Raw genomic sequence first — 25,509 nt, forward strand, 5'->3', positions numbered from 1 at the left:
TTGTCATTGGTCATGCATAAGCATTCCAGTCCACTCTCCTTGGCTGCCATGTTACATCATGTCGTGAAAACCATTGTTTTTACATTAACAATGGCTGGACTTTTTCCAGACAGACCTAGTCTTGGTGTGTTCATCACTAGGTCTTCATCTGAAGCCTTCTACCATGGTCCTCTTCAGGTGCCTCTATAAAGACTTCTTACTATGGGAGGAGGTTAACGTTGAACATGTTTTTCCTCACTTTCACTCAGTACCCAATACTTTTCCACTCCTGTCCTTCCCTTCCCCCTTCCTCCAATCTAGGGATCATAAAGCTACTGGACATTTTGTGAAGGGCTCCCTCAAAAACTTCCCTTCAGCTTTTTGCTTAATGGTTTCAGTGACAAACATCACTCAGGTTTGATATCCTATTAGAGGTTACAAATTAATAATATTCTAATTCTATCATTTATTCTTTGTTATTAGCTAGAATACTTCTATAAAGAGAGACTTCCCTTTGTCTACTATCTAATTACTCAAAGACACTGATCATACTGGAGAGGTAGTATGCTTACATTACATTATATTATGATGTCACCATTATAGGAATACTGTAGTTTATTTATACAACCTTGGATTTGATGATTCTTTGGATCATTCCAGTCTTTAGCTATTATAATTTAATAAATAATCCCTAATACTTTTTAGAAATTAGATTATTCACTGCCCTTAGGATAATTTCTCCACCAAGAGGACATCTGAGGCTACTTTTTGAATACATATTCACTTAACCTGTATATTATATTAAAATTACAGTGTTTCATAATTTTAATTTTGTATAGCATTTTAAAATATGTAGATTATGACAGTATTTGTAAAGAAAAGCTAAGCCTAAGACCACTTGGAATGTATTTAAAATGAATCATTTTGACAAAATATTTTGGATGATTAATGTGCTGTAGAATTCAACTGAAAATAAATCAGCTCCCCTTAATACATGGTTTTAAAATAATTTGTATCTTTGTGGAAATCAAAATAGGAAAACCTTGGTTAATAAATTTTTGTAGTGTAATAATATATGATTGTAATATTTGAAAGTAACCAACCAACCACACTCCATGTGTTTCTGAATTTTTAAAAAACATATGTTATTTATAGTTGAAATTATAAACACACACATTTAGGAGTTAGAAGGAAAAATAAAATTATGTTTAGATGCTCATCTTTGTGGGTTGGTGACTCTGGTTGTTAAAGAAACAATATCAAATGATAATTTTAATTAAAAAAATTCATATTACTAGTTGTCCATTGTTTTTTCTTTCTTGGTGTTGAACAGAATTAATATTTTTCTGTTAATAACTACTTATTTGTAACATATTATAAATTTGGGATAATATTCCTTCTTTAACTGTGTTTCTTTTCAGCAAAAAAGCCCCTCTAAATTTCATTTGTTATTAAATGATTATGCACAAATTTCACATAAAATATGATGGCTTTTAGGATTCTTCTTCTATAGTATGTTCTACACAGAATACACAAATGAAAAGTATAAAAATCATTATTTATGAAAAATTTGTTTATTAAATCACAAGTTATTTCTAAGTTTATTTTTTCCTATTTTTGTCCTAAGTGATAGGAAGGTAAATGTAAATTGGGGAGGAAGAAGGATGGGGAGTGGATGATGTCATTCATTATCCCACAAGGGAATGACTTAGTAATAGATTTAGTTTCAGGTATGGGGCACGCAAGTCAGGACTGAGCATCCCTTCACCTGCTGGATCACCTTATCTGTATTAACTCCATTCTCAAAAAGGCTCATTCACCACAGATCTCAGGACTAAACGCAGCTTTCAGGGCTTAATAAGAGAGCAGTGGTCTTTGAAGGTTTCCAGAATCTCATGAGATTCATTTCAACAAGATTCAATATGAACAGATAGCTGTTGTCAGAAGAATTCAATGTGCTACTTTCTTTGGCCTGAGAGCCTCTCTACATACATGTAAGAATTAGGGACCAGTGCTCCCTAAAACAAAATTCCATCTTCTGCTTGCAAGAGTGAGAATGGATGGAGGACAACAATCAATGTTTCTAGAGCTTCTAAGACTTGCTAGTGCATTTCTAAAAACTTTCCTAATAAGTCAAACCAATGTTTTAAAAACATTTTGTCTATGCTTACATCCTCTTCATTGTTTAGAATACTTTTTAGTCTTTGGAGCCTACACAAGATATGGTGTTTTGTCTACTGATTTACTTATGAGAGTGAATGGGAATGGGAGAAATGGAGACAGACATGGCTTTATTGCTGCAGAAGCTCCTGCTTTCCCTCCCTCTTTGCTTTCCTTCTTCTACTTTCCCCCCTCTCCTTTCTGATTCTCTATTTCTCTCCACTTCTTACTCCTTGTTTTCTCCTTCTCTTGCTCTTTTCTCCATCACTTCTTTGTCTTTCATTTTCTACTTTCTCTTTTTCCCCTTTCCTTTTCTTTTTTCTTGGCTGTGTCTTTGTCTCACTCTTTAACCTGCTTCAAGCTCCCCACACCTTCCATCTTCAAAATCTTTTTTCCCATCTTTCTACACCAAAGGATGCAGTCAGTATGACTTAAATAAATTCTTAATGAATACATTTCTCTTTGTGTAAGGCAAATGATTAATGGAAGAAGAGCTTCCACATGTGCTCTGGGTCTAATTCTATTAAGGTTCTTGCACATCAGTGATCCTGGTCACTCCTATATCTTTAAGTATCTTTAAACATTTTCTCTCCATTGGCATACAATGAAGATTACTCTTACCATGAGCAGTAACAAAATCCACTTGATTGATTTAGTCTTAGCTTATATTATCTACTTTGTGGCACTTTGTACTATTTAATTCTCCAAATTGAAACATGTTCTTTCTTACCTTTTAGGACACCATATTTCATTCTAGCCTAAATAGATTTTTTTTTTCATTTATATGAAACCAGAAGTCAATAACTGTCAGTAACATTCAGTGGACATATCTATGATACACACACACATATACATATGTGTTGTCAATTTTCTTTTTGTTTTCAGGATCTTTTCTCTACCTCCTTAAGAGAAAGAGTCAATGTTATAAATATCTGTATCCCCAGCCCTTGGCATAGTATTTTTTTCTTTTTTAGAGAGAGAGAGAGACATCAGTGCGAGAGAGAAACTTTGCTTGGTTGCCTCCCTCACTTGTCCTGACTAGGGATTGAACCTACAACATAGGTATGAGCCTGGACCAGGGATTGAACCTGTGACCTTTTCATATCCCAAACTAAGCTCCAGCCAGCTGAGCCACATCAGAGAGGGCTTGAATTCTTCAACTATTACTTTCTCCCTGTGACCTTTGGCAAGTTGACTAACATCTCTTTGCTTTAGTTTTTCCATTTGAAAAATTCAGATATTAATAAGTATCTTGGAGAATTTTATGAGGTTTAAAGGCACTAAAATACATAACAAGTATAATTCTTTTGAAGTGCTACCTGTTCCAGACAGCCTTGTTGGGAAGCTGATCAGGCTTTTCCTACACCCTGTCACTGTGAAGGATGAGCTATGAGGCTGGGGTTGGGGGAGAGAGGCCATGGTGAACAAGTTGAAAGCCAAAATCTCACTCTCTCTGGTACTTGAGAAATACAAAAATGGTATGTATAAGGAAAATCTACGTTTTCTAATTTCTGAGGATTATGAGAGAAGGAGAAAGAATGAACAGAGGGTGATAAATTTGAGCCTGCTGATCAAAGATAAATGTAGGGACAGAGTGAGTGTAGGATAGAAGTATTTTGTTAGCTCCCCTTTTGAATGATCCCAATGAGAATTCTACAGGATAGCCACTCTGCAGACCTGTTTTTATTTATTTATTTTTCAACATGTATGTACAGAGAAAAGTTAGGTAAACTTTTACCAGCCACCCTTAGTGCCCAGTGACATAAACTGGTCAAGAAATTCTTACCTGCTCATGTGAAAAGAACTCAAAAGGGAACTGAGGATAGCAGGTCCCTGTGGGGGCAAGATAAAAAGTGACCTGGAGAACTTCAGTTCACACTGGCAGATCTGGGCTAGTGCGGGGAGCCAGGGCCAGACCTTGTAGATCTGAGGTGAGATGAAGTTAGCAATGGTAGGCCACTAGATCCAAGTTCAGCTGAAGATTCCAGTCCAACTCTTCCACCAAAAGTCAAATCTTACAAACAAACTCCACGAGGATATGCAATACCCAGCCATTGCAGGAGCATCCGCCTGGATCTGGAAGAACCCAACAAACAACCATGTCCAGGGATCTCTTCCTATCTACTTCCATGAAGTCACAGCAACCTCCTTTTGCATTGAGACAAAGAGGAGAAAATTGAAGAATTAAACTACCCAGTCTCTTTAGATCATCCCAAATAGGGAACAGAGCTTTGAAAAGACTGGATATTTTAACTGAAAGGAGATTGTTTACTCCAGCGGATAACTGGAAAGGTTTAAAATTGTTTTTTATAATTCTCACCCAAGGAGAATGTGTTTATTGAGAGAGGGAGAGAGAGAGAGAGAGAGAGAGAGAGAGAGAGAGAGAGAGAGAGAGAGAGAGAGAGAGAGAGAGAGAGATCAAGGTGATAGAGAAATGAGAAAATTTAGCCGGTTGCCTCCTATAACACTCTAAGATTGAACTTGCAACCTAGGTATGTGCCATGACTGGGACTTGAACCCACAACTTGTGTGGTGCACTGGATGACTCTCCAACCAACTGAGCACCCAGCTAGTCCTCAAAATTTTCTTTTGAGGGAAGTCATAGTAATTTTATAAAGTAACCTCAATTCCTAGACATAAAAGTATGGGTATCAATTCTGCCTTTTTTTTCTAAATCTTCAACTCCCTCACCGCACCCCGAGTTGTAATTCTTCTGTGACATTCTGATGAGCTATGTAGAGTGCATCTCACAACTGCCTACCAAAAGAATGAAAGATGTGAGTATTTGTCAATCCATCAACTTTCCAACCAACCTTGATCAAAGGTTCAGTTCCTCAGATTCCTGGGTTTGCACAGACATGATGGCCTACAGAGTTTCTGCAGGCATTCCTCGGTGCCATATCAGAGAAGCCCCAGGACAGCAATTAATTGAGAAACATGATTTACAACTGAGGCAAGGAGATGCCAGGTTACACCTGTGCAAAGCTGGTAGCTACCAAATGACTGAAGTACAGGAGGGGCTACGGAATATAGCATGGAGTCAACAGATGTCCAGAACCCAGCCCCTGTACCTATGTGAATTAGCTCACAGAGTTCCTGGAACAACTGCTTAATAAATGAGAGCTATTTTTATTCCCAGACATAGTTCTTATGAATCATGCACATTCATAGATCTCATTACATGTGTGGTAGTAAGTATAACAGGAAACAGAATCCAAATAAAAAAACTTCGGATAAATGAATAAATACAAACAAATAAGATACAAATTACTGCCTTAAGTAAACTCAAAATGTTATGGAAAAATGTATTTTAAAAATAATTATAGTTGTTCCATTGGTATAATCATGAAAAGTTTTGTATTATTTGTTTAGACCTTTGTGCTGCAACTTCTTCTAAATATTGTCATTAGACAATGAAACTATATATAATATAGAGGAGTAGTAACAAGAAGGTGGGGAGAGGTGATGTCAGGAAATATTTCCCAGATGAGGAAGTACCTCACTCGATTTTGCTTTGCAGCCAGCACATCAGAAAACGTGCCTTCTGCAAAGGCAAGCCCCAGAGTGAACTGTGGCACAGGAGTGCTTAGGTAATTAGTAAGCAGGGGATTGCAGTGGTTACACATGTCTGTCTGGAGCCAGGCTGCCAAGCTCAGATTCCATCTCTGACCCCTAATAGATTTGTGCCTCTTAGAAAGTTACTTGATCTCTCTGAGCCTTCGTTTCTTTATTTGGAAAGAGTATATTAAAAATAGTAGCTCTTATGAGAATTAAGCCATTCAATTCTGCTAAAACACTTAAAATGATGCCTAATATACAAAATTGCTATATAAGTATTTGCTGTTTTTAAAATGTTTTTTATTATTTAAATATTTCTGGCATCAGTGAGTATATACAAGTAAGGATGTATATCAGAAAGTATATACAAGTAAGGAAGGAGTAATTTCACTTCAGATTATGAGAGAAGCAAGACAAGATGGTAGAAAAGACAGCAAGGAAATCGGAAATGTAAACAGGCATTAAAAGACATTTTCAAAAAAATGGGGCAAATTGAAGAAAATGGTGTGAAGGAAAATAATTAGAATTGAGTTTTACTAAGCATATGTGGTCCTTCTAATTAGTGTGTGACTACAGAAAACTTGAAAAATATGTAACTCTAAACTGTCTCCAGGAAAGACTACATATTAGCAATTCTTTGTAGAAGGGGTAAATATGTTTAAAAGTAAAATATTAAAACAAAAAGCAAGGAAATAAAAAATCTTAGGAAGAAATGAATTTGATGTTTGGTATCTTTTTACTAAGAATGTATTAGTTTATTACTAAGTTACTATAACTATTATAGTGAATTAACTCCAACATCTCTGTGATTTAACACAGTAGAAGTTTAATTTGTTCAATGACTATCCAATATGAATGTTCCCCTTTTGATGGAGGGAGGCAGGGGTGGACTCTGTTATATACGGTCATACCTGGGTCCAGGCTGCTGGAGACCCTGACATCTCAACACATGAATTCCCACCTTATCGTGGTAGTTGACAGCCACAAGATAGAAGAATAGAAATGTTAGAGAAGGTATAATCTGTTCCTATAATATATTTTTCTAGTCCAAAGTCACAAAATTTTTTTCATGTGCTTTCTTTTAGAAGTTTTATTTTAACTCTTATAATTAGGTAAATAACAAGTTGGTAGAATTATAACAATTTTGAAATACCCTTAATTAGCTTGAAGAAAGGATATCTATCTATTCATAGAAAGAATCAGTTTCATAGAGCTATATTTCCCAAGTTATTTATAGGTAGTCTAATGCCAATAAAAAGTTCATCAGCATTTTTATAATGAACTGGACAAGCTAATGCTAAAATTTATTAGGAAGAATAAAGCTCTACTATAGACTTTTAAAAAGGATGAGAGACTTAACTTCAAAATGTATACTTATTTTGGTGCTGTAATAATCAAGAGAGTATAGTACTGGCCAGTAATAGATAGAAATTTCACCAAGAAATAAATTAGAAAATCCAGACCCAGACCCTCATGCATATGTAAACTTAGCATTGATGGAAATTGTGTTTTAGGGAAATGGTGTAGAAAAACTGCTGAGAAGGTACTATGAAGATGCAATGAAGATTATGAAGATTCAGACAAATTATTATGGATTATCCATCTAGGTAGGCACAGTATAATCACCTGTGCCCTTTAAAGCAGAAGAATTTCTCTGGCAGAAATCAGAGAGAAGTGAGAGAAGATGGGAGCCTGGATAAGGTAAGGGAGAAGGAAAGGTCAAAGAGACCTGAAACATGGGAAGAAATAGACCCACCACTTACAGGCTTGAAGACAGAGGAATTGGCCGTCAGACGAGGAATGTGGATGGCTTTTAGAACCCAATGGCCATTAAGGAAGTAGAGACCTCAGTCCTATAAACTGAATTTGGTTAACACTCTGAGCTCGGAAGTGGATCCATCCTCAGAGACTCCAAAAATGAATGTTGACCTGCCACGACTTGGTTCTGAGACTTTGCTAGACTTATAAAGTTCTTCCTTTTTTTATCATGACTTCCTAATTGGTTCAGATGAGGAAACTTTTTTCACCCCATGCTGTAATCTTACCTGCAAATTGGAAATCTGCTGTGATGAGTTAGAAAGAGAAACAATAGATCATTTCAGTCCTTACAATAACTCTGCTCAGCACTTTGTCCAGGAATCATGCTATAATCTTATCAAATATGACTTTGGTGAGCAGTATGTTTTTGAGGAATCACATATGACCTTTTCTACTGAATTCCTAAGAAGCAGCTATTGTGAACAGTCAGAAAAACTGAAGAAAAAGTTTTTGATCCAGGTATTTTCTATAACAAATCTTCTATTAAAAGTCATCTAATTATAATGACAATTGTGTCATCCTTCATTGTAGATTTTCAACATTTTTAGGCATGGAACTTATTTTTTCCAGAATAATCCTTAACCTTTAGGTGTCTGACTACTGCACATGCTAGTGTGTGATGTGGGCCCACACAGCCATATGTGGCTTCAGTGACCCTTTTGAAGGCAATATGTGGGTGATAAAAGCATAAATATAAACACAGAAATATTGAACATGAGTTTGAACGTGATGGTTGCACTTAACAGAGAAGAAGGGAAATAATTGGGAGGGACTCAAAGTGGTGTTCAAAATACACAATATTCCTTCTTGTGATTTTGTGATAAATGGGTATTTAATATGTGGCTATTCTTTGGACTTGATTTATTTATTTTACAGACTCTTCTAAGTATCAAGTATATTTATACTCACAAACACACCCTCTAATAGCAGCAATCATCTGAGGAAGTTTAGGGGAATCTACCATTATTTTTTATGACCTAACTTTTTTTCTACACTGGCAAAATCAATGTGCTAAATGGGAATGTAATAGGAATCTTTATTTATGCATCTTTCTAGTGTTTGGGAATGGTGCTAATGTATGTTATTCCCCTAGAGATGTGTTTAATTTTTTAAGAGTATTTTTCTTTATTTTTGATTGTATTTTTTTTCCATTACAGAAAGGAGATGAATAGTAACAGAGATGTGGTTTTGCATTTAGTTTGCTACTTTGGATGAATCTTTATCTAGTACTTCTATTTCTGATAGGCTTACACTGTAGGACAGGTAGCCATTGTGGGGATTATTCAACATATATACTCTAGTTACACATTCAGGAATTGCATAAATTGATCCAGAATTATTGCAGGGCTCATTTAAAATGCCTTGGGAGAGGGCTAGAACAATTTTTTCTTTATTCTTCATCCCCACAGCCTTCATTTGAACTAGTTATCTCCATGGCTATTTAGGCCTCGGGGATTAATGTGAACTCAAAAACAGTGTTAATTATTTCCCAATGTCCAAGGGCATTTTTATTGTCTAAGTCGTAGTTATCCTTATGTACAGTGCCAGTCCTTTTGCACATGTTTACAAGGAATGTTTGCAGTATGTAATTGCAATGGATCTTGTATAGTAGTATTTATCTTTCTCTTTATTCTGGAGGAGGCTCTGGTCTCTGAATAGTTCCAGGTTCAGGATTTCAGTAAACAGCTGTGATTCTTCATGTTGTGATTCAAAGTAAACCTCAAATTAACAGATTTATTTCATCTTTTTTCAGATTTTTACTAAAATATAATGTAACCATGCTACATGTCTTGGAGTTCTAGGAACTACAACTCAGCCAGTCACCTTAAATGGTGCCATCTGGCTCTGATCCCTGCTTTGGTAACCACACCCACATGGTCTGAGGTAGTTAAGTTCTACCACCTGGCCTCCGCCACTCCCGGTTTCCCTCATCACTATGAAATCTGGAAGCTCCTTTCAATAATAGCACTATTTTTGACCTGTACCCACTAGCCTAAAAAAGCTGCAGTGATTTTAAGGGAAATTGAAACTCTTCCTAGCCATGTGTTTCCCGGTTTTTCAGTGTCCTTTATGCTCTTACATAATTAGAGGGTAGGTGAGTGCATTATACATCATAAATCATTTCCAACAATCCCATGTTGAATGTCTTATTTCCTTCCTCTATATTATAATAAGGAATTTACAACATTTCAATCTCATTCTGCGGAGGCCAATCAGCTTTCAAAGCTAAAGTTAGAACCATTTCCAGCCACTCAGTTTAATAATAAATCAAGAGTCTCACATAAAATAATCCATACTAAGAAATCCAACCTAATCTAAAATTATGTTTCTTTTTATCTAGTTAACATTCTCAGAATTCATGAATACATATCTCTAGATTTTTACCAACATAAATGATCCAGTTATTGAGATGATTTTGGTATATAAGCTTTATATTTCTGGGCTGAATTTTATATTTGCCTGCTGGGCCATGCAGGAACCTGACTCTCGTCAAATTTCTAGGAACAAGGAGGGTTGGTATACAGAGTGAGCAATGGAATTTGCATATATTTCAAAAAAATAGTTTTGGTTACTTTGCCACAAGTAAAGTCATAGAATTGTCAATGGAGGTAGGACTATCCTATCAGGTAGAGCATGAGAGATTGTTTCTATAGGCAAGTGGAGTGTGTATATTTGGAGTACTCAGAACCACCTCATTCTTTCAAACAACCTTTTCCCAATTATCAGGCTTCTACTATTCCTGAATGACAGGCCTAACTCCTAAATAGCAAATTCAACCTATGGTGTAATTTAGCAACTCATAGGATTAGATCCCACATCTGACTTTCTTCTTTCTGCAGCTGAAAGAAGGAAGATAAATTTCTAGAAACTGATAGAAAGTAGAAACAGAAAATTATATCTTAAATATAAATTAAATACAGTAATATTCTTGCTTCTTTTTTTAGAAATCTGAAACATACCATATTATATTTGGTTTAATTAACATACACTTTTATGTGGCCCAACAAGTTTACCAATTCAAATATGTTTGTTAACTTGAGTTAAAAGTTCAATTTGTAGACTGGACCAATTTTGAAATAGATGACACTAGATCACCAAACTTGGGGCAAAGAAAAGAGGTTTCCCAAAGCTATCCTCAAGCCAGTGAAGACTGATGATAGCTTACCTGAAATTAGACTGGTGTGCTGGATATTAGGTAGACACAGTCTTGAGAAAAGGCTATCAGTCAAAATGCTGATGACAATACTGCATTGTCATCAACAATACTGAAATAAATAGCTGATGAAGTACACTATCGAGATAAACACTAATTTCACAGCAATATGCCTTATCAGCATTTATTTCAAAGTTATAGATGTAGGTATTATAAATAATAGGGTTTATAATAGGTTATTAGTAACCAACCTTAAAAATATAAATTATATATGTCTACATGGTATGTCTTATAAATAAATAAATGTATGTATGTATTTTGGGAGCTAGGAATTTATGATGTGAAACATTTTTTAACTCTGAATTGAGCAATGTATTATCACCTAGAATGAAGGGGTTATTTGTAATTAAATCTAATTAGTTTATTCATCACTGGTTCTGGTGATGCAGACCAAGCACACTTTATCTTGGTATCTGTAGTTCACCCAAAGCATCATATCAGTTGGCAATTGGAATGTGCATGAAGTAATGAGCCTAGCTCCACAAGATCCTTGGCTTTATTTTCCAAACAACAACAAAAAAACACATTAACCATGACCTTTTTAATTTCCTTCTATTTTGTGGTCATTCAAATCACTTTACTCTCTTCAGCCTTTGAAACATTAATGTTATGGCGGAATAAACTCTGAATCCAGAAATACAGATTCAAGCCCTGGGTCTCCAAACTGATAACATAAAAGAAAAAGTCATTTAACATTTTTGGGTCCCAATTTCTTCATATGCAAAATGAAAGGGCCTTTTAGATACTCCTCAGGTTTGTGCTAAAACTAATGTACTATGATTCTATAGACTGTTTTCAAAAATATATCCTTTCATAAATTTGTCTTAAATGTCGTTGTTTCTAAAAAGCGTAAGAAAGAACTAGAAAAAAATCTTTCTTTTTATATATCTATAATAAAATAAATATTTTCTTTCACTTAAAAGATATGTAGCATTGATGTATTAAAATGTATATGATTAAACAACATATAATTTCCTGTAATATAAAATAGAATATTACATGGACACATAAAAAAGAATGAATTCTAACCATTTGTGACAGTATGGATGGACCTGGTGGTTATTATGCTAAATGAACTGTCAGACAGAGAAAAACAAATATATGATTCCACTTATGTGCGGAACCTAAAGAACAAAATAAATGAACAAACAAAACTAACAGACTTATAAATGCCAGGAACAAACTGGTGGTAGCCAGATGGTTGGAGGGTTGAGCAGCTGGGTAAAAAAGGTAAGAGAATTCAGTAGCAGAAATCAGTAGTTACAAAATAGTCACAAGGATTAAAGTACAAAATAGGGAATATAGCTAATAATATTATAGTAACAATGTATGGTTTTGGGTGGGTGTTTGAATTATTGGGGGATCCCTTTGTAAATTCTATAACTGTTTAACCACTATGTTGAACACCTGAAACTAATATTAAATGATATTGAATGTCAACTATAATTGAAAAATAAAATTAAAAAATATAAATTAATTTGACTTGTATTTGCAGAAGGAGAGAATTCCAGGGGGGCAATATTTGTATTTACTTAGCACACCTTTTAGATTTTCAAAATTTTAAAATGATGAAAATGCATAATATTTTTGAGTATAAGAATGAGGCACTCTAATGTACAGAATGTTAATCCTTGAAGGAGAGAATCTATTTAATTATTTCAAAATTTAAATATGTATATCCTTCGATTCTTTATTTTCACTTCTAGGATTTTAATCACTTGATAAACAGGCACATGTATGCAAAGTTGTATAAAATACACATGTTCTTTCCATCATTGTCCAGGCAGATCAACCAAAAATATAAAAGAGAAGAAAGAAAACAGAGAGACAAAAGAATTGGGGGAAACTAAAAACCTAGCAGTAGAAGTTTGGTTACATAAACTTAGCTACTTACACAAATATATTATCATTCCACCACTGAAAAATAAAGTCTAAATGTGTGTGCTGAAATGGACAAATCACCAAGATGCATCATGTTTCATCAATTTTAAGATGCATTTTTGCACATATCAACATATCTGAAATCCAGACAGTCTCAAAATCCTATTTTTCAGGGGTTAGTTTTATGCCAGGACAACAAAACTTCGGACTCAGTGCTGTGGAATGATATTCACCTTCTGGAGGGAAGTTCCCTGAGACGACAATTTTGTTTCCAGGGATTAAAAGAATACTACCCTCCTCTGTCAGGCTGGATTGTTGATTTGACATGTTTTGGAATATTCAGGAAGGGTATCTGTTTTAGCTGGTTCCAGATGCTATAACAAAATACCACAGACTAGGTGGCTTATTAAAAAAAAATTATTTCTCACACTTCTTGAACCTGGAAGTCTGAGAGGAGAGTGCCAGCCCTTTGAGACTCTGTGCCAGATTCACGGTTCATAAATGTCCATCTTCTGTATGGAACCTCGCTTGGCTGAAGCAATATAAAGCCTCTCTGAGATTTTTAGAAGGGCACTAATTCCAATCACTAGATCTCTGTCATCATGACCAAATCGCCCCCAAAGTCTCCATCCCCTAACCAGGGATGTCCACCTGCAGGTCACATGCTGCCCAGGGTGGCTGTGAATGGGGCCCAACACAAAATTGTAAATTTACTTCAAACATTATGAGTTTTTTTGTGATTATGTGTCACAATGGATTTAATGTGTGGCCCAAGACAGCTCTTCTTCCAGTGTGGCCTGGAGATGCCAAAAGGTGGACATCCCTGCATACCATCACTTTGAGGATGAGAATTTCACGTATGGATTTTGGAGAGACACAAACATTCAGACCACAGCATAGACAGTGGCTTTTATATTTTTATGACTTCCTTTAAGAACTGCTACATCAATTAATTGATAGAACACATATTGATATTGCAAGAGAAAATACTGGCTTTGTTGACTACAATTTGCAAGTGGTTTAAACTGGTTGGTTTTTCATTATGAAATTTTAGGATCAGCCAATCTATTTTACTTGAATTTTCCTTCTCAATGCATGCATTAGTCTATACCAACATACTGATGCGTCTAATTAAAACTAAAAGAACCCATATATTGTGTTTAAAATGGAAATTTTAAGTGACCAAATATATCGTGTTATAGTTTAACTGATAACATTTTTCTTTCTTGTTGGAACATAAACTAATGATGCATCTTTCCATAGATGGTGGATGTCTTTGAATGGATAATATGTGTTATTGTTACGTGAAATAAAAGGTTAGTACAACACAGGGAAATCATATAGTATTCTTATTTCTGTGGGGAAAATTTAAAAAATTGATTTGTGTGTGTGGAAAAATACAAAAGAAACTGAAACATGTGGACTGGGACAAAGAGCCAGAATTGGAAGAAGTTTTTTTATTGAATTTCCTTTTATATACTTTTTGTTTTACCACGTGCAATTTTCATAACAATAAAATCGGGTTATCTTCACATGCTTATGGAAATTGTTGAATAAGAGCCAACCAATAAAAAAAGTGTCAAAAAGATTATTTAAATGATTATGATTATAAAAATATGCATAGCATTTCTTACTGTCTCAACACTTTTATATGTTCAGCTTATATTTTGTATAATATGTTAGAAAGTGAGGCATTAATACTTATATAAAATTTCATAAATTACAGCATTCCTCTCCATTCCAGCTCCTCCTTTTCTCAGAGTTTCCCTTATTCATTAATGCCACATGATCTATTCACTGTTGTAATACCTCACATATAAGTGGAATGGTAGTTGTGACTCACTATTCACCCAATATTCACTGAACTAAAAGAACAGTAAATCTTTGTCAGCACTCTTTTGCCCCAACCTACAATAACAAATGCTTATGTAGAAATTATTTATACCAGGCCATGAATATGCATACAAACAATTATTTATGCAAAATAAAATTGTTAAACTGAGATGTTAATTTATGAACCATTGAACAACAATGATTTCAAAAGACCATATTTGTAAACAGCATCACATGCCAAAAATGTACAGTATATTTTTCCTTAACTACTAAAAATATGTGACTAAGTATATTATTTTATAATATATCAATTTAAGAATATGGACTATATTTTAATATAAAATGATTTTATGAGACTCAGTTGACACACACACACACACAATAGCCTTTGTTTTGTTGCTTTCTCCTGACAGCTAGCCACAAAAGTCATACTCCTGTCTTAAGTATTTAAGAATATCAACCTCAGGAATTATGCATTATATTACTTAATATGGTCAAGAGTTCAATTAATTAAAACAAAACCACCATTTTTCAAGATAACTAAGAATAGGTAAATCATTACTGACCTATTACCATGCAATATTTAACCACCTCACACTAAATATAACTATTTCTAAAGACATTTTATATTACTTTTAAACTTTATTACATTGAGTTTAAATTAAATTTACGTAATTTGCTTTTATACTCTCTAAATAGAAACCTCAAATTACCAAATATTTATTGAGTACCTAATAAGTGAAAAGAATTGCACATAGCATAGTGGAAGAAATAAAGAAAAAGTTTAAAAATTAAAGGCAAATTTAGAAATATATTCCTGAGTGCCATCTTTTATTTGTTTTGCTTTGTAGTTATACAAATACACAGTCAGCCATTACAAGTTTTTTTCTTTTTACCTTATTATCACAAATCTAAGATAGTGTGATGGAAGTTAACAGAAAATAATTTAATTGTAAAATTATTTGTCTTGCTCAGTATGTACTAATGGTTCATATAATGATAGAAATCATAGCATTATTTTACATAATACTCAAGTACTTTGAACACAAATTAAATTAATTATAGCTATCTGATCAAATTATAATAAATAAGTTTGTTGGTTAGAAACAACTCAAGAGAAAAACAAAATTCATATCAGATGTGGTGAATCCAAAATATGAAAATCACATAACTGGAGGCTTAAACAATTTACTATTGAATTAAAATAATCAGCAAAGATAATGTCCTTCTTCCTATAACAAGTAGGGCAATTTCTGTGAATCTTAACATCTGGTTATCAGTGTTTTAGAGATGTTCATCTGCCTGAGGACTGTAATGTAATTAGGCACATTAGCACTCTCTCTATAATTTGGGAGTAATTTCATGAGAAAATATGACTTATGAAAGCTGTATAATGTCAGTAAATTTGAATCAATTGATTAGCATAAATACATTTTGAATTGTAATTCCTATGAGAAGGCTTTGATTGAATGACTTCTCTAGGTAGAATTTATGAAAAATAGGAAGCTGCCTTCTTCACTGAAGTAAGTAGCCTCCACTAATGTTATAAGTCAGACTCCATCTGTCAAAAAGAAACTTTTCATATACTATATGAAAAAAAAGTTTTGTGATTAATGACATTGAGAGTACTGAGCAACATATTTCAGCTTCTGATTTATTTTAAATTAAATTGAACAAAATTTTAAATAAAATATTACAATAAAGTATTTATGACAGTAAACTAGTGGAAACCATGTTATTTCTAAGGATATTTCATCAATAAATACAAATGCTTAATATAACAATTCCAAATGTTATCAGATTTTTAAAATTTATTCACTGAATTGTCAATATTAAATTATTACAAAATGGCCAATTTTTTTTTCTAAGTCTAATGTCATTGTAAGTGTTGAAATGATGCTTAGGCTCATATCATAAATAACTGTGGTAGGTTGAAAATAATATATACAATAAATCGTCACAATTTTTATACTACTGATAGCTTAAAAATATGTCATGTGATTGGTGTGCTTACTAGTTAACTTTAAATTCAGTGCTCATTTGAAAGGGAGAATTAAATTAATGCTGAAAAATCCTGATCTTCCTCTACATGGTTGTTAATGCAGTACCCACTAAATTTGTTTCTAGGAAAATAGACCATTTCAATAAATGTTTAATAATTTATATTCAATTGAATATTAGTGCCTATTATTTGACATATAAAATGGTAAATATTGAGAAGAGACCATCTACTCTCAATAAAAGTTTGCTTAATCATGGTTCAATTCTACTCTTCTGAGTTGTTCTTCATAGTGCCCTAAGATAAAGCTTACTTATGCCAAACAACACTGTGGGTAATTTGATTTCAAACACTTTCATCAGTATAATTTTCTAAGGTGCTAGTATTATCTCTAAGTGAAGCACTAAAGTTGCTGCACTTTCTTCTTTTTCTTTTATGTCATGATGCTAAGGATATACAATTTCTGCTGATTTAGGTATCTTATGTCAGGGCAGTAAGTATGCAATTAGCTGTAGTTTAAGTGATAGCAGCATGCTATAAATAAGATTCTTAATTGTGTTTGCAAGATTAAAATTCAGCCTCATTGTTTGTTCCCTTTATTTCTTTGGTGGCACTGCGCTATATTCACACGGCTACCTCTAAATGAATGTCAACTTGTTTTACCCCGACTGCTGCTGGTCGATACTTCATTAGGCGGAATTGTCTTGTGCCCATGCAACCTTGAAGCTGTGGCTTAATTACCACCCGTATTATGCAGTGGCTCAGAGAGCTGTGCTCAGCTGGGTCAGTTTTGAAAAAAAAATTTTTAAGCCATGGTGTTACTTATACATTAGAAAAAATGACCGGTGGGTTTTAAAAGTAGTAATATTTGATAAATTAAGCATTATTGATTTTTAAAAATATTAATTGAAATACAGAAATATACTAAGTTCAATTTTGAAATGCTTAGTATTTTCCAAAACACTTTGAAGGGAAGTACAATTTTCATGATCAAGCCATTGTGCATTTGAGAGAATTTAAAACTAATGGCCAAATTGCATTCATATGAAAAAGAGGAGAGGGGAGAACGCAGTGAAATGGCAGTCATGACAATGACACCTCTCGTTCAAGAGCTATTTTTCCTCACTGGACTGATTTGTCATCCTCACTTTTGACATTTTTACCCTACTATGAAATCACACTGACAGAATCAGATATTTCCAGACTTAAGGGGAGCCACAGAAGGTGGTTTCGTGCTGCCATTTATTTTTTGGTTGGCGGTTTCAGTTTTTATATTCAAGCAGCTAAAATCTGGACATACAAAACTTTATTCTAATGAAATATTAACAGTTAAACAACTCCATGGAAGAAAATACTTTTAAAATATAATGTGAAATGATATACAATATTGCTTAATTGACACTAAATCCCTTCACTGGTCACATTAAGAAAAGGCACACAACTGTAATTGAATAACAATAAAAATTTTTTTTTAAATGTACCGAAATACCAACAGTTTTGTTTGGCCTGGAATTTAATGAATTATTTAACAGGTCTAGCAGTTTATGCCAAAGTCCTGGAACTGGAACAGCTCCATGGAAAAATAATCAAAACAAGGAGATTGTTCATCACCTTAAAGAGCCACTACAATTAAATTGAAAATTGGCCTTAGAAACTGTATTAATTTCCTAGGGCTGTTATAACTAAGTACCACAAACTTACAGCTTAAAACAATGGAAATTTATTTTCTCACAGTTCTGGAGGCTACATAACTTCAATCAATATGTTGACAGGGCTAATATCACCCTTGTAAGGAGATCCTTTCTTGCTCCCTCATAGCTTCTGGTGGGTTGCCAGCAATCTTGGCTTACAGCGGTAAAACTGCAGCCTTCCCAAAGCCTACAGGAATATTTCAGGCTCAAGATGGCCTCCTGAGCTTGTTTGAGACTAAGATGGCATCCCTTTCTTTCTCCTCCCTTTGTCCATTTCTTTCTTCCTTTCTTCCTTTGAGAAAAACTTACTAAAAAACTACTGTATGTCAGGAAACTAAGCTAATATTTAGGGACATTTGGATCTATAAGAGTTTTCCTTGAAGTATATCACAGTTTAGTTTACATTTGGAGAGTGGGGAACAAACAGGTATGTGACCTGAAAAGGTTCTCTGAAACATGTCCTCAATGTCTAGTGAGCCTGTAAATCACTTGAGAATCTCCATAAAATGAAAATTCTGTGACAGTAAGTCTGTTTTAGAGCTCAAGATTCTGTGTTTGAAACAAATAACCAGGCGATGCCAATGTTAGTGTTTTCTGGCACACACTTTGAGAAACAAAATTAAAAGGCATGAATAGAAAAGAAAGATTTCAGCGTAACCAAAGACCTGGAAAACTCTCAAAGAATTAGGTTTCATGTGACCTGTGTGTTAAAGAACCAGCATCTGGTTGTCTACAGAACAGAGGTAAAAGGTTAAGGCACATACTAAAAGAATGGCCTAAATTGCACATGAGGAGGTAACGAGTCCAGAGTGAATGGGAAGAGGATGCTATATTGATAGATGAATTGCAGCTACACAGGCCAGCTTCAAGAATATAAACTTAACCCCAGTCAGTGGATAACCAGAACAATGTTAAACAGGGTAGCCATGTGTCAAGGAAAGATTTAGTAGCAAGAATCTCAGAGTTTGTTGAACAAATATTCACTGAGTGGCTGTGAGGTCCCAAATTTTGTTCAATGAATTCATGAAGCACTGGGGAGCAACGCAAAGCCTCTCCCCATGGCACATCCATTCCAGTGCAAAGAGATAGTCTTAAGAAAGCAAATCATCTCTCTGAGAAGAGAGACATAAAGAAATAGTATGAATTCAAAATGCTGATTAGATGGAAGAAAAGTAGGACACAAGAGTGATGCTTCCACAGAAAAATAAAACAGATAAATACCTTTATACACATCAGGATAAAATGTATCCTTCTGATGAAGTCTGTGGAAGAATTGGTTGTAGGTCCTTAGAATATTAAAGTGAAAAGATAAAGCAGTGAACTCTGGGATAAATAAAAATAATTACAAAAATATAATCATTTTACACTACATGACTCAACTATGCATACTACATAATAATAAGAATGTCATAAATGTGATGATAGATTTAAACTAAAATTGTGAGGACAGAAGTAAAAAGCAGTTGGTAAGTGTAAGAGAGTTAGCTTTTTATTTTCAATTTAAGATGTCAAGTGATAACATCTAAAGCAAAAAAAAAATTAAGACATAATTAAATTAGCTGACTATTTGGAAATATGAAGCTAAGCATTAAAAGAAGCAGATAAGGGTTGAAAGTGACACTAGGACACACGGGTGCAGCAGGGGTCTACTACTTTTCACCAGAAGTCATTTAAAATATAAATTTATTTGTATTCACTACTTTGAAAATAATAAAAGTAATATGTTTTTTGGCTCCCAACCTTGGGAGTTCTCCAGGTGAAATTTGAAAGCAGCCCAACACATGGAAGGAGGGCAAGGACTGATTATTCCAGGTTGGTATGTATCAGTTTTAATAAACAAAGGTACCTACATTGGAGGCTTGTCTTGGAAGGCTGCAAGATGAGTGTGTCTCTGCTCTCAGGCTGCCAGAACCTTAAAAGATTATATAGAGGTCTTAACTTAGTTCATTCGTGTGTTTAGTCTACATGGTCTCAACAACACCTTACTCTCTCAAGGCTGCATCCTTGAAGGGGCTCCTGGTATGGGAATAGTGGGCAGAATTCCAAAGACAGGAAAGGGTGTGAGGACCTCCAATTGCCCTGGTCCAGCCTAAGAGTCAACCAGTCACACTTCTTGATGTCCTCCTCCAACATATGTTTTGAAATTTTTGTACAAAAATATAATAAGTGGGAATATGTGGAGTAATGTATTTTCTAGCTAGTAAGGGGGGAAGTTTCACCACCTTGGAGCTGGTGGTTGTCAGAGACTTCTCTGAGGGAAGTGACATTTGAACTGAGACCTGATGGATGAAGGAGCCAGTCTGTCAAAAGTCAAAAAATAAAGGCCTGAAAGTAGTAGTAGCAGCATATGCAGAAACCCTACAACCAGAAAGAGATTGGGTTACAGATGAGAAAATAAGAATGCCCGAGTGGACCTGAAACATAGAGAGGGAGAAGAGAGTGGTTCTAGGTGAGTTTATTGTTGCTCAAATTTCATCAGAAAACCAAGAGGAAGCTATCAGAGGACTTCAAGTTTGAGGCTTGCATATTCTTATTTAAAAAGGAGACTCTGGAAGCAGTAGGATGATTCAGGAGGTTGTTGCTCTTTCTCAGGACAGAGATAATGGTGCCTAGACCAAGTTCATGGAGATGCAGAGAAACAGATTTCAGATCTGTTTTGGAGGTGGGAATTTCTGATGGAACTTCAGAGTAAATGCAGGTGAAAAAATGATGAGGCCTGAAATAGAGTGGTAGGAACAGTAGATTCAAAGACATTGTGGAACAAAACATTTATAAGATCTGGTGACTAATCAGGTATTTGGAAGAGATGTACAATAAAAATAGAGAATGACACAGATGTTTCTAGCTTTGGATCATAGTAAGGACAATGCTATTGCCCCTCCCTGAAATGTTAGATTGGATTAGGAAAACTTGGAAAACATTTTCTTAATAAAATGTCAAGTATTTCACCAGGAATACTTTGATACCAGTACACGCCAAGGCCACACAGCAATTTTTGGAATCATTCAACAGCTTTCAAGTGAGACTTGTCTAAAAGTATTTTGCTAAACTTTGGTATCCTTATACTAGATTAAAGTGCCCAGGAGTTAAAATATTATTTAGCAGTAGGACTATTTTTGTCTTGGCCTCACAGGCTGATGAAATTAAAATCAGTTTTGGTGAACAATTTTTAGTCCACATAATCCAGTTTTGTACACTTTCCTAATTATTTTTTCCTGAATCTAACTTTTTTTTGGCACAGCTCATCTCTGTTTTAGTTTCTTACCCATTTGTCCCCAAATATACAGCGTATTGCTCTCTGGCCTTTACAATATTTAGTTTTCCTTTTTTCTCTTCAATATGGACTCTCTATAGTAGTCAATGTACTTAAATATTCATCAAACATCTTTTGGCAATAGCATACTCATGCAGAAGGTTCAATTGTTTATCAAATTCCTGATGGTGACTTTTTACTAAAGTTTATTTTCTCTGTAACCATGAAATATGTTTTTGGAAAATTGCCTGTCTTTGTGTGCATGTGTGTGCATATGTGGTTTAATGGGTTATTTTTTAAATTTTCTGTTATACTTAATAGAAACCATTTGTAGAGTAAGAAAGTCCCTGTATTTGTGAGGCATCATTGCTTTTATGTAGCATGTCCTGAAATGAAAGAGACTTTCAGCTCAAAAATTCTTTTTCTCTTAAGTGAACAATCTCCTTTTCTGAAACACTTCCATTTCTCTTTAACCAAATGGTAACACTTTCAGAGAAAAGTGGATCTTAAAAGTAGAAAGTAGAATTCACCTGTTCTAAAATTCTAACACTTAATTGACTGATGCACCCATTGGCTTCATTCAGTTGTTGATTGGTTGCCTTATTTCTTTATACCTGGACTTATTGTGTGCTTACACACTGTGTGCCAGACTCTGAGTTATCATTTGAAGATATGACACTACATCTCCTGGATTCTATTTTAGAACCCTACTTCCCCTTTATTCTTAATCTTTTTTTTTTACTTTGAGTATTTAGGGCTTATAGTATAAAATGACTTAGTTGACTTGTCCTTAAATTATATTTTTAAGTTTCTCTTTTTGTGTCTGTGATATTGTGGCATCTGGTTATTATACGAGGTCTGTCTGAAAAAAGTGAAATCATTGCTAATATAAGAAGAAGAGTTTGTGCAACATCAATGTAAACTGACAACCAAGGAGAGTGGACTGGAATGCACATGTGTGAACAATGATGACTTCACTGTACTAGTCAGTGGGGGTGGTAGAATCCATTGAGCATGTGTACTATGTGGCCATCACATTCAAAATGCTGAGTAAGTAGAGCAATGAATCTGCATCAAATTTTGCATTGAGTTCAAACGTTCCTCCCTAAAAACTATTTGGATGATTCAGAAGGCTGCACCTATGGGCAACTGGTGAGTGGCACCTTCATCACTACAATGCACCTGCTCATGCATCACATGTAGTGCAAGATTTTTTGGTGAAACATCAAATCACCCAGATGACTCAGCCCTCTTATAGCCCAGATTTGGTGTGCTGCAACTTCTGGCTTTTCCCAAAACTAAGATAACCTTTGAAGGGGAAGAAATTTCAGACCATCAATGAGATTCAGGAAAATGCAATGGGGCAGCTGATGGAGATTGGGAGAACTGTGTGAGTTCCCAAGGTGCTTACTTTGAAAGGGACTGAGGCATTATTGTCTGATGTACAATGTTTCTGGTATCTTGTATCTTCTTCAGTAAATGTCTGATTACTTACTGGATAGACATGTATAACTTTATCATTATGTCAACTGGTTTCATTAATATAAACACTGATTATATTTAGAAAGATAGTTGCTTTATTTGTTGTTGTGTCACTAATAACTTCCATCAGTAAGTTTAGTGAATATTATTGAAATGATTTGAAGAGAACCTTTAGAAGGTTCATTCACCATCAGCCCCTCTTCTTGACTTCCACTGCTGCATTAGACTTTAGACAACCCAACCACATAGTATATACTACTTTACATATAAATTCTAAACTAACACCAATGTATATGACATCTAAAACTTTCATTTATACTGATTTATTAAAAGAAATTTTTTGGTGTTTCTCACTACAAAATGCTAAGTAAGATGGTCTAAGTTTATATTTTAGGGAAGCTGGTATGTTTGCACTTGGCTGTTGTCCCTTTTGTTGACTGGAGTTTGCAAAATGTCACCCAAATTTTAGAAGGGATACTGTGTCCAAAGTTGTACTTTGTATTAGAAATGAATGAATTAATGTTAATTCTCCCAATCCATGAACATGGTATATGCTTTCATTTATTTTTTGTATCTTCCTTAATTTCTTTCTTCAGTGCTCTAAAGATTTCTGAGTAAAGGTCTTTTACCTCCTTGGTTAAATTTATTCCTAGGTACTTTATTTTCCTTGTTATAGTGAAGCAATCTATAGATTCAACACAATTCTTATTAAAATACCAATGGCATATTTCACAGATCTAGAACAAATATTTCAAAAATGTATAGAGAACCAAAAAGACCCGGAATAACCTCAGAATTTTTAGAAAAAAGAACAAAGTAGGAGGGATCACAATACCTGATATCAAACTATACTACAAGTCCACTGTAATCCAAACAGTCTGGTATTGGCATAAGAACAGACACATAGATCAATGGAACAAAACAGAGAGCCCAGAAATAAACCCATGTCTCTATGGTCAATTAATATTTGACAAATGGGACATGAGCACACAGTGGAGTAAAAACAGCCTGTTCAAAAATGAAGGGATTGATTTTCCTTATTTTAAAATATTTTTAATTTTGATAAAAATCACTTTCAACCCAACTGTTAAAAGTTTCTTGAATTACTAAATGCACAGACTTAAAACATTTTAAAAAATTTGTAATGGGTTTTTCTTTTACATTTTTACAATGGTTTCTTGTAATGGCTGGAAAAATTCCTCATAAACTAAACACAGAATATAAATAAGTGAATTTTAGTTTGAGAAAAATGAATTGGTCTTCAAAAGGCAGTGAGGAAAAATATTATATGAGACATTCATGTATTTGTCTTAGATGCCTGCAGGCTGTCTTCCAATAAACTTCATTCCAAAGGCATGAAAAGGTAGGCGCAGGGAGTTAAGGTGGCATCTCCAGGTACTTTTAGGAGTTAAGTCACATTGTGTCTTGGTCTTGGTAGAATAGGCAGATAAAGAAACTGAGTTGGAGAAAATGGTAAGAGTTAGGAGAAGGGAAAGAAAAGGAGAAACATACCATATCTTTTCTGAGCTTTAGTGATAAATTTACAAAGATACTCATATAAATTTCTGAAAAAAGCAGAATTCACCCTTTTGGATATTCAATAAGAATTGATCATGCAGGCCAGTTCACTAGAAATCCCTGTGAAATGAGAAAAAACAGTGACAAAATTCTCTGATAGTAAAGAATGGCTAAACTATGGACCTGTAGTTATCAAATGGTGTATATCTTGCATTCTCTATCTACTACAGAAACACAAACCATAAATCAATGGGAGAATTTGGTGAAAAGTGGCTCTTGGGAGCAACAGAGTGGGGGAATTAGATCCTAGCTGAGAGATGGCTGACCATGTAAATGGATCACTGCATTTTATTGATTCTTACTGTGTTTAACTATATACCTACATTATTATACTTGGGAAAAGTAAGTAGAAAACAGCAAAACTGACTGTTGGGATTATGAAATTCTATACAGTGTGTTTACTCGCAGGGAAGCAATGCAAGGTTTTTGATAATAAGGTTTAAATTCACGTGCCATTTCTCCCTGTCACTGTCACCCACTGTGAGGATTAGGGAAGTTCAGGGGAGTCCAGATGGTTTATAGAATTGTCTGTAGGAATGTGAATTTTACATGAACATTAAAGCAATTAGGAGAATAATATGATTTCCATGTAATGTAATAAATGTGATAATGTATGAGTGACCAAAATACCAAAATGTTGACAAAGAGTAATATATACAATGTTGAAGAAATATATAATTTGAGATCATAAAACATAGTGTCGAATTCCAAAATTTGCAGTCACCATCAAGCTGCTTCATAAAGAATCATAATGATATAGAGAGGTAAATTATTCTTTCCTAGGCTGTGGATTCGGGGAAAGATAATCACCAATGTACATTAATGAGGCATCATAGCATAATTTGAGATGTTGGATATAAAGTAATTCTTTATGGGTTTTTCTACCAAGTTGGCTGTTGCACACTTTGCACTTGGATTTAGGAAGATCAGTCAGGCAGTCATTAATGAATATTTGCTTCTCACAAATAGCTGATTTCTGTCCTACACTAAAAACACCCATAGATGTTCAATGAATGTCTAGAGTGTGTTGCACATATTTATCCTACATGTAGGAAAGGAAGCT

This window comes from Desmodus rotundus, chromosome 8, assembly GCF_022682495.2.
Source record: "Desmodus rotundus isolate HL8 chromosome 8, HLdesRot8A.1, whole genome shotgun sequence".
Taxonomy (NCBI): Eukaryota; Metazoa; Chordata; class Mammalia; order Chiroptera; family Phyllostomidae; genus Desmodus; species Desmodus rotundus.